Source organism: Zea mays, chromosome 3, assembly GCF_902167145.1.
Source record: "Zea mays cultivar B73 chromosome 3, Zm-B73-REFERENCE-NAM-5.0, whole genome shotgun sequence".
In the NCBI taxonomy this organism is placed as follows: Eukaryota; Viridiplantae; Streptophyta; class Magnoliopsida; order Poales; family Poaceae; genus Zea; species Zea mays.
The window spans coordinates 48,602,317-48,614,177 of NC_050098.1; the positions used below are offsets into that span (position 1 = coordinate 48,602,317).

Below are 11,861 nucleotides of genomic sequence, written 5' to 3' on the forward strand. Positions count from 1 at the left end.
ATAACCTTTCATTTTACTGTTAGTGTGACAAATCATTGTTGCTCCATTAAATTCAGCAACCTAAAACACCATGGAGTCCATTGCGCCAACGTGGTCTCAGAAACGACCTAATGCTTGCAAGAGCCAAGAACGATGTGCCGTGCTTAGGCTGTAGTCTCGACCCGTAGTGCTGGCCCGACCAGATACGATTATATATTTTTTATTTTACAAAAAATGTATATACATATATACAATTTATATTCAATATTAAAAACATCTGAGTATGATGATGTACTGGTTAGACAGCTTCATCCAGTGTCTCCCGTCCTTCTTCCTTTTTTAACATTTTACGTTGATTTAAACAAATGGACCGACGGGTTAACTGGCTGGCCCGGCACAGTCAGCTCGCATGCGTCTGGCCCGTACCGGGCCGCCGTTTGGCCATTTATAGGCGTTCAGCGAATTAATTTAAAATAGCTATGAGGGGTTATTTGTAAAAAGATGACGTGGGACGACCATTGAAATTGGTGCTTTAAGTATAATATAGATAAGTAATTTCCCCTCGGTCCCAAAAAGAACACGGCTCTAGCACAATATCAGTCTCATATTTTAGTATGTTAAATTTTATCAATTATAGATAGTATCAATATTTATGATATCAAATAAATAACATTAGATTAATTACTAAATGGGGTTTCATGATAAATTAATTTGAAACCATAAATGTGAATTTTATTCACTAAAAAAAACATGGTCAAACATGAACCACTCGTTGCATACATTTAGGACAGGTGGAGTATCAGCAATTGCTTAATTAATATCTTGGACTAATAAAAGTTTTTATATAAATCACATGTTTTTCCTATTTTTTTCGTTTTCTAACATATAGGCATAAAGATACCTTTTATCTCCATATAGTCGTTGTGATAAAACTACCAATTAGCTAGTGATCTATATGTTTTCCATTCATATACACGTAGTTTTTTTAATTTCACGGCACCTCTCTCCGTATCTTTAATGCGCTTAGTTGAACTATACATCTGGTTCCTTAAAACCTCAACCCCTTTCGAGCTCTCTCTGCGTTTCAAGGGTACCGCAGCGCTCCGTGACGACGCGTAGGCGTGTCCGGACTCCAACTTTTCATTCGTTTTAGTGCGTCGATCTGGTTGAAGTCCGCTCTCATCCACCTCCCTCGGTCCCTCCAAACGCTCCTCCACTTCGCCTTCTCCCCCTCTTCTTCGCCAGCCGCCGCGCTCCCCGCCTTCATGCTGCGGCCTTTCCTCGACGCCGACGCCACCATCACCTCCGTCTCGCGCAACTACAGCTCGTCCCTCGGCTGCCTCACCTCTGCGTTGCCTTTGAGAATGAGGTACTCACCTCTACGCCTCCATGGAGCCTGCCCATGCCTACTCCTCCCCGTCCTCCTCGACCTCCTCTGTCTCCGAGCTCCTATACAGCGGCCACCAGCTCCTGCGTCGATGTCCAGGGCCCCTGGCGAGACCTAGAGGGGGCCATGTCACCAAGCGCAAGCCACGCTCGTTCGGTGCCCGCGGACCACCTACATCACGACCGGCCCCGCTAAGTTCCAAAGCATGGTGCAGGAGATCACCGACCTCCCCTTCCCTGCCCCCACCTTCTCCGCTGCCTTGGAGGCTGCCACCGTCGTAGCGCCCAAATGGATGCCCGCGCCCGCGTGTGTGCTCCTGAACTGAACCTGGACACGTCCGCTTTCTCCCTGCTTGACCGTGCCCTGGTGAGCTCGGGGGCCATCCGATGAGTATGTTTACACCTTCAATCATTGATTTTATTTTGTGTTAACATGTCAAGCATGTTGGAAAAGCTAAATCTAAATCAACATTCTTCACACAAACTGTTGCAGTTTATCGGTTCATGGACAAAACAAACAACATTGTATATAGTAACAGGTACACAACAGTGAGATTCATCTTTGCAGTAGATATGTTAATAAATTTGTGCGGTGTCTAATCCTCGTACCCTTTTTTTAATGTCTTGGTTAGATTTCGTGTCAGGAGGGAGTGTGTATGGTTACCGCCATAAAAATTGTAATGATACCAAGTTTCCTGAAATACTGAAGTGGTGACCGACGCCACTAAAAAGTATTTGGAATATATTTTGCAGGTTGTAAAGGTTTCGTAAGTCGGTGTTGCACGTGTGGAAGACCAATCTAGAGTGATGACTGTAGAAACTGAAACTTAGATTTGGATGGCACCTGACGTGCACCGTCATGAATATGTATTTCAGAAGAAAAAATGCATATTTTGCCTTTTCTTATATTCCATGTTATTATTGAAATTTCAGGTCATAGAACATAAGCCCTACGATAGCAGAGCAGATGTTTTTTTAGCTTTGCTATTGTTCTATGGGAACTGCTAACCCACAAGGTACGAATGTGCTAATAGCTTGGCCCTTTGTTAGAATTAAGACTCCATTGGCACTGTCATTCGATTTATTTATTGTTTTTAGCTTACCTTAGCTTTTCATTTAAGACTCCAACTATTATTTGTCTTGAATATACTAGAACATATTATTCTTTGTCTTGAGCTACCTGCTTACCATGTTGTCTCTTTTCAGAGTTCTTAAGATCGACCCATTTTTTTATTTCACATTCCACTTTTACTATAAGACAACGACACTTTGTGTGGTTTCAGAGTTGTTAAGATCAACACACCTACTTTTGCACAGGGAGTTACAGACTAATCAACAGATCTATGTGGTTGTAGTGACGATGCTCCTCCAAAATTAGATATACAATTTGATCTAAGCAGTGAACCTGCATGTTCACTTCACTTAGAAGCATAGTACCAAACTTATATAAGCAATACTGTCTAGGACTGGTAGACCTTTGACAGCCAGCTCTCGACTAAACAAGTTAGGACCCTTGTGAAGTGTGATGAGCTCACCCTAGAGGTAAAATACCGTTGAGAGTTATGCTTTGAACTATTTTGGTGCCTTTTGGATACTAAGTTTTTTAGTGTCATGTTTGTAGGGTATCAAACAATTCTTTGTTGCTATTAAGAAAGAGGAGTGAAAGTTTGATACGCTTTGTGATCTTTAGGGTACACTCACCATCACCAAAGCTGTTATTTTCTGCATACTAAGAGAAAGGCACCTTGTTTTATTTTTTTCTATTTGTACCCTACTTTTATCCCCAAAACTTTTACCGTCGCGCAGTGTTTTTGCCCATAGACCACCTACGCCCAAGCGTTCGGGACTTCGGGGTGGATCCCGAGCTTCCGCTTGCTGCGGACCAGAGAGCCACGGCAGAGCGAGCTCAACAAGGTATCAACACTAATTGGTATAGCAGTAATTTGTTCATGTTTGCATAACATCATCCCTACTAAGATTTGCTAATGACTTTCCTAAACACTTTTTATTCAACTGTAAGAAACAAAGGCATATGAGCTACCTGCATCCTGTATGAGTACCATGTGTCATTAGATGAAGCAATATTCCTTTAACTTTTAGCTAAAGTATATGTGGTCTGTTTACCATGTTTTGTTCTATCAAACTAGGATGTTAGCATTCAGACTATTCCAGCTAGAAAGTTATTTCATGCATTACCGAATGAAACCATGAATTCTGTAGTATTTAGTGGGTATATAATGTAATATTGAATTGATTTTGACGACGTCCCCCACTTTGGCAATATGGCCTGGGCCAAGATGTGGTCGCACGGTCGCACCCGTGGTGGCCAGGCCACATCTACAAAGTCAGGCTCACTATCTCATCGATGTCGAGGAGGTACACCGCTGCTACCGCAACGGGTTCGTCCTGGTCGTCTTCTTCGGTGACAAGAGCACGGGTGGTTCGAGCCCAGCGAGCTCGTCCCCTTCGAGGACCGCTTCACCGAGAAGGTGGCCCACACCGAGGCCGTCGACGAGGTAGCCTCGCCGCATCGCGCTGGCGCTGCTCTGCCAGTGTAGCAACCCTGACGCCTCCTGCCCCCACCCCAGCGATGGCATTTTCTTCCTTGTCAATCTCCCGGCATTCAACACCAACGCTGACTACCACCTCCACCAGACCCAGGCCGCGTGGCAGCGATTTTGTGCGCAGAAGGAGCTCGACTAAGTGCTTGATGCTGCCATGACTGGTGGCTCAATGGGACACGACAGAAAAGGCTGCACACATCGTGCCAAGGATGGAGATGGCCACGCTGTTCTCGTCGTACCGTCGCGCAGTGTTTTCGCCCATAGACCACCTACGCCCAAGCGTTCAGGACTTCGGGGTGGATCCCGAGCTTCCGCTTGCTGCGGACCAGAGAGCCACGGTAGAGCAAGCTCAACAAGGTATCAACGCTAATTGGTATAGTAGTAATTTGTTCGTGTTTGCATAACATCATCCCTACTAAGATTTGCTAATGACTTTCCTGAACACTTTTTATTCAACTGTAAGAAACAAAGGCATATGACCTACCTGCATCCTGTATGAGTACCATGTGTCATTAGATGAAGCAATATTCCTTTAACTTTTAGCTAAAGTATATGTGTTCTGTTTACCATATTTTATTCTCTCAAACCAGGATGTTAGCATTCAGACTATTCCAGTCAGAAAGTTATTTCATGCATTACCGAATAAAACCATGAATTCTATAGTATTTAGTGGGTATATAATGTAATATTGAATTGATTTTGAAGACTATATATTTTGTTTTCTGCTTTATTGAAGGAACCGATTGAAGAAAGAACAACCACCATTTTCATCATCAAGTATCATTTAAGGCGTCATTATTGGGCACTCTTATTTGACCATGTCATAAGATCACCTTACAACATTAAAAATATTGAGAAAAAGTAAAGCTTCCTAAACGTTGATTGCAAACTAATGTTTATGTTGGCTTTTCACACGAATTAGTTTCAACTTGTGGATTGTCATGCTTTCTTCTCTGAAAATATATTTTAGAAAATACAGTTTGTATTCAGTGCTGATGGGATTGATTTTAGCATGGAATATATTTCAGAACCACTTTGGGGCCAACATTGTCGTAACAAGGTTCGCCCTCGACTCGAGAACCAAGTTGTTAATGAGGCCACTTTCCTGTGTCTAGATTGCTTTGTTGTCCTATTCCTGTTACTATTATCTACACTTACAGATAAGCCTTGTCGATGCATTTTGATCAGCTTCTTATGTTCCTATGCAGAGGGCCCCTATCGTGTCGTGATGGAAGCTATCCTCCATATTATGCTGCTAATATAACATCTAGATATTTTTTTTACTGTAAGAACCCTCAGTGTAGGCTCCAAGCGGTAAGCACCACTGTAGTCTACAGTTAAAATGTGTGTTTCCCTCTACATTGGTTTTGCATCTATTTAAGTTTGGCAGTGTTCTGCTCAACAAATCTGCTTAACATATCAGCAACAATACCGAGCTCTGTTTAGTAACTGTACCTCCTGCCTATTTTGGTGGTTGACTTGTTTTCTGTAATCAAAATATAGCATGATGAGAAGGATGTCTACAATAGAAGAGGGAAAGGGGGACCAGAAGAATAATCAGAAGATTTTACGAAACCAGTATGACATTATATCATTTTGAAATATACAGATTCCATAGTCTTCATTGTTGTTCGATCATATGATAAACTACTTTCATTATCATTGTTAGAAACACAAAGGCATAACAAGTCAGATCGAGATTGAGAATCTAAGCATGTTGAAAACTAAGAATGTAAAGGTCAAGGACATTGATGTATGTGGGACACTCGGTGCTTGTTTCTTATGCAGTCAAACATAATATAATATTTGCCTAGGAATGATGATGTTGTTAGACATGTACGCATAAGTCCGTTGCTTTATTAGGAAGACAATTTACTTGTGCACTATATACATTATTAAGCAAAGGTATGATGTTGTGCCAATATAGTGAGTTGCTTCTGTATTATGTAGCTTTGCTTGGCTTGAGCTGGTGAGTCACAGGAGCTTCATGCCAAAAAATGCTCATGTGCAATTCATAGAAAGGTTGGCCATTTTTTTAGACAGCTTATTGCTCTTCTCAAGTTCATGGAACCATATCCCAGAGGCGGTAAGTTTTTTTGGAACTCCTAGAGGTTGGTAAAAAAACTCCCTCATCTCCTCCTTTCTCTCCGACTCCCTGAGGATTAGGTGCTGGGAGATATCTTTAAAATCGAGTATCATTTTTGTTGATCAAATTAGCCATTTGCACATATACGATGACATAATATTCTGTAATTTATTTCAAGCTGTTTGATTTTGTTTCTCTTTGGTTTGTTGTTTTGAATGGGATCATGTGCGTGCCATTGAACTGGATGTCTGGATTTACCCACAATTTTCAGTTGCAGGAGCAGTTTATCACGAATACGACCAGTGAGCACCGCACTTCAAAAACAGAAACACCTTCTACAACACTCTAAGAGACACATTTTTCTTAGTTCTGCATTTCCTTACTTTTGTGTTAGGGGAATATAGCTCAATTCTAGGAATCCACAACCTTTGTAGCAGATACCTGCACCGAGGTGCATGTTGCTGTTTTGTGCTTACTTTGTTTGTTCCATACAGATGTGATGGTTCCTTGTTATTGGATAAAATACTTTGTTTTGTTTGCTTAAGAATTGTCTGAAACACGAGAGGGAGGCGGCAAGTATAGCGCCCGATAGGGCGCTACCTTTTCTAGTTGACATGAAATGGCTATGCCCGTGCATTGCTATATATGATATAGGATAAATTTTGTTTTAATAAAGCACAAAATATATTTTTTCTATTAATTAGGTGGGTGTGAATGTGGAGCCAACAACCAAGGTTGAAACACTCACTTATACATAATTTCACCTTATTTTTTACATAAAGCGCAAATATAAAGCTTCCTAAAAGGAGGTATTGCACTTTTGTATCATTTGCCCTTTTAGCAAAAGATAATAAACATTGGATGGTTTCAATGATATTTTTGTTGTCTCTCTGAAGGATATTATGACTAATCACCTCAAATAATTGTTGGGGCTTTGGTCGTTGCAATACATTTTTGTCAAATAAAACAAATCTTTCCAAACTGATTCGAGCATGCCAAGGCAAATGAAGCAACACTGCAGGCCCCATGCACTCTTGAAGTGGAGCACCAAGTTCACTGTCTCTTTTTAGCATGGTAATCGTGTGGCGCTGTGAGATCTCAGAACCATTGCCTAGAAGCACAAGAAGTTTCTTGTCAATTCCTGATTCAATCATAGTCTCAACAACCTTTAACTTTCCAACCTTTATCAAAGATGCAAGTCTTGCAAACACATTTTTATACATTGCTCATTTTCTGCAAACAAGAGATCTGCAATTTGATCAATGGGAGTTCTTACCAATTTTCATCAGCAATTATGCCATTAACATGCTTATATACATAACAAAAGAGAAGTTGGCTAGAGTTGAAGTATCTTCACAGGCACCAAGAAGATCAATTAATCTATCTATGGAACCTATTATTTCAAGAGAGCAAGTAAGATTTATGCAGTCTGCTGGAACAAATATAACTACAATTGCGGTAGTGAATATAATAATAAGATCTGGTGATCCTATGGAAATTATCTCTGCTATTCGAGGGACAAGTATTTACTGAACCCAATTCTGCTTGCCTCAAATTTAGATAGAGATATGCATGCCATGAGAACTTAAGTTGTGTTTGCCAATTAAATATCAATGCCCATGGATTCTAGCAGAGAAAAGAATGATCCCATCTTCCGTCCAGCTGGTCTTTTCATACACTCTTTGCCAAAAAACAAAAGGCCAAAGAGCTACAAATGCCGCATAATATAAAATCGAATCAGATAAAAGAGCACGAGTAACATCATTTGTTTTGTTCTCATGGTACATCTACATCTTTCTCATTGACGTATGAAACTGGACCAGGTGCACAAGTTGCATATGTTGGGAGGTTGGATATGGTTTTCTCCCATTTTCCACTTTGGTTTCCTTCGTTAGAGCTTGCCCATGACAACAACTATAAGAGGATGGACACCACAACGATCCAGCAAGACTTCTGCGACGGGCTGTGAAGTATAGAGAAGTTAATCGTCCAAAAGCCACGGTGTATGGAAATTTAGTTATTCTATTTTTCATGATGTATCTTCCTCTAACATGACTTAATTTGCAAATTTGGCATAACTACTGATTGAAAAAATATATGTATGTAAAAAAATACTAAGCATATTTGTGAAGTTAAACATGATGTTACTAAAGAAAATATGTTGTTAACAGAATAAGATTAATATTGAAATGAAAACATATGTAAATTAGAATCATCCGACAAAGCTAAGAGATGTCCATGCTTTGAGAACCTTCTTCAGATCACGATCGTAAAAGTAGCTCTCTAGGACTCAACGAAGGTTTCCGCAATTCCATAAATACATGACATGCATCCTCATGGCCGCTATCGCCGCCATATACACGAATAGCTCAATTCCCCGCTCCATCAATTTAGAAATGAGCAAGCAAGGAGCCGGTGCCACAGCGAGGGGGTCCGTGGCTGTAGCCACCGACCAGCATGTCTCAGCGTCCTCGTCCGACCTCGACATGTCATGGCAAGCAATTGGACGCTAGCACCAGACTGATGACATAGGTCTCTGAAGAGCCTGCCACCTCCGGATATTTGAGCCCTACTGCTGGTGGTGGTAACCATTTTCACCGCGCTGACGCGAAACTAGAAGCCAGAAATTTATAGCGACAACGGTCGTGGTAGGCACACTATCGGAGGTTGAGGAGTGGAGGGTCACTCAACACGAAGTTCACGGGGCCTATCCTCGCATCGCTCAGCACAGAGTTTGCGGGGACTTATCCTCACGACGCGCTCCGAGGTTGCGACAGCGGGCGGAGGAAGGCGTGTGGAGTGCGGAGGCGGTTTCTACGTGTGGCGTGCGGGAGTTCATTTTAGAGATGCGGGGAAGCACGACGACGTACGACGGTGGAGGGGGACAGCGCACGAAAACTAGGACACACAAAACTCTCCTATTATAGTAGTAGAGAGGAGATTATAGGAGTACAGGTTGATTCTAAATAAATTTCGGTGTTTTTTTGAAAAATATTGACGTAGTATGACCGATAAAACTGGTGCTTTAATATAGTAGAGATAGAGATATGATGTCATGCATCTAAATGTTGATTTTCAAATTAATCGTACTAATCCCTACATATTATTTTGTCCTCAAGTAAAGTTGGAACTAAATTCTTGAGCTTATTCAGTTATTCTATCCTTTTGTCCTTTTAAAAGTAAGACCCTGAGATCGTAAGCCACAATCTAAAGTACTATAATAGCATAAACAATCATTTAAACTTTGCATCTAACTCAAGATGGCTATTAAATGTTGAAGTGAGGTTTAGGATGGTGTAGCGGTATTTAAGCTCTATAATTATGGTTCCTACAAATGAATATCTCCAAGGCGATGAAGAAGAAACAACCCCACCTATGGGCTGCAATAATAGCCCCTACTTAAAAAAATCTGAATTTTCTTGTCAAGAAATTATATGTGTAGTAATGGTTACAAAATCAATATTGTATGTCAATCTTTTATATCAAATGTTTATGCATGAGTTAAACACGTTCCCTTACATGCACGTAAATTTAGAAAAGATATGTTTTGCGGTTTTTATTTTTAAATGTTTTATTTCCTTCATAAATTTAGAATCGTTGCAACAGCCATGCAGCTAGACGCGTAAGGGCCATTTTATGATATATACTGATACTAAATATGCTACACTGTGTAGATAATTATGTAATTCGGTATACTGCGTAAAAATTTGTTACCAGCTGCGTGCGCACGAATTTATAATGGAAAGAATGTGCAATGAAAGAAAATAAATTGCATGCATAGAAACAAAATCGTATTTAAGTTTTTATTTCCTTCATAAATATAGGATCCCTCCAACAACCATGCAGCTAAAACACATTAGAACTAGTTTATGATATATACTGATACTAATTATACTATACGGTGTAGGTATTTATGCAATTCGGCACACTGCGTAAAAAATTTGGCATGTTGTTCACCGGTGGACGCATCTCCAGGTTGGAGCGTAAAAATCTTAAGTTTTGAGCATAAAATCCCTCAATTATAAGCGTAAATACCGAGCCAATGTGAGAGGTTGATAGCTCTAGTAGGTTGTTATTACGATCCTACTTTTATGGCAGATCCGAAAAATATGGCAGCCGCATGCATGCAGTTTCTATTTTTATACATATACAAAAATTATGGCAAAATGCGTGCATGAGTCAAACACGTTCGCTTGCATGCGCGTAAATTTAGGAAAGATATGTGTGGCGGTTTATATTATAAAATGCTTTATTTCCTCCATAAATTTAGGATCGCTGCAACAGCCATGCGACTAGACTCGTAAAGACCATTTTATGATATATACTGATACTAAATATACTACACTGTGTAGATAATTATGCAATTCAGTATACTGAGTAAAAATCTGTTACCAGCTGCATGCACACGAATTTATGATGGAAAGAATGTGCAATGAAAGGAAATGAATTGCATGCATAGAAACAAAAACTCGTATTTAATGTTTTATTTCCTTCATAAATATAGGATCCCTTCAACAATCATGCAGCTAAACACATTAGAACTAGTTTATGATATATACTGGTACTAATTATACTACACGGTATAAGTATTTATGCAATTTTGTACACTGCGTAAAAAATCTGGCATGTTGTTAACTGGTGGACGTATCTCCAGTTTGGAGCGTAAAAACCTTAAGTTTTGAGCATAAAATCCCTCAATTATAAGCGTAAATACCGAGCCAATGTGAGAGGTTGATAGCTCTAGTAGGTTGTTATTACGACCCTATATTTATTGCAGATCCGAAAAAACATGGCAGCCGCATTCATGCGGTTTCTATTTTTATACAGATCCAAAAATTATGGCAAATCGTGGGAGTTTCCTTTGCATGCGCGCAAATTTTAGATTATATTTTCCTTTCCAATTCATGTGCGCAAAAAATTGGATGACATGAGTCATATAGAGCATAAATTCTTATACAACGTCGCATAAATACTTACACCGTGTAGCATAATATATTAGTTCAACTAAGAACGCCAGCAAAAATTAGAGACGGTTTTATGGCAGACGTAAAAATATGGTATTTACGAACATAAGTGATTTGATTTGATTTTTTTATGATAATTACAAACAGCATAAATCAAGGAATTGTCTTTCTAATATGCATGTAAAAAAATATGTATGCAACAAACTGATATACGAACTCCGTGTTCAAGCATAGAATCGTACATCTTTTAGCGTAAATAATACATACGGTAGGCATAAAACACAATAATCGAAAAGAAAACACGAATCGGATGAGGTAGTGGCCGAAGGACGTCGTCGATGACACAAGCACAAATGTAGGTTGTCACTCGGGCCGCCCAAACTGCGCCGGATCGGAGGATGTCACGCGCGATCATCGTTGTGCGCTCCTCGCGTCTTCCATGACGCCGCTCGCTCGAACCTCGTGCCTCATGCGTCACCGTCGCTACTCGCACGTCGAGGGGCGCCGCTTGCTCGCCGGCCTTGGAAGTGCCGCCGCCTCGGGGCCCCGGGGATGCCGCCGCTTGCCCGCACAAGGGTCCCGCTGTCGCTTGCCCTTTGGATTGGGGAGCCACCGTCGCAGACTTGGGAACCGCCGCCACTACTCCGGATCGAGGAACCGTCGCCACCAAGCGTCGAGGTCAGGGAGCCGCAACCATCGGCTGGGAGTCCACTGCCGCGCACGCTCTCGGACAACCACCGTCGTTGCATGCATCGTCGCTAATGAATCGGGGTGGAGCGTGAAAAACTGAACCCTAGCACTCTGGGTCTTGTTTTATAGACGTCCAAACCTGGTCCTGCTCCACCGGATTGCATCGTCGGACCTGGACTTCCTCTAGGTATA

At 41.0% G+C, this 11,861-nt stretch overlaps 2 pseudogenes; one reads left to right on the forward strand and one right to left on the reverse strand.

The window, feature by feature from the left end:
* Nucleotides 1–1,654: 1,654 nt before the first annotated feature.
* LOC109944999 (uncharacterized) lies at nt 1,655–4,333 on the forward strand (annotated as a pseudogene).
* Nucleotides 4,334–4,381: 48 nt separating this feature from the next.
* LOC103651923 (uncharacterized) lies at nt 4,382–7,802 on the reverse strand (annotated as a pseudogene).
* Nucleotides 7,803–11,861: the final 4,059 nt, after the last annotated feature.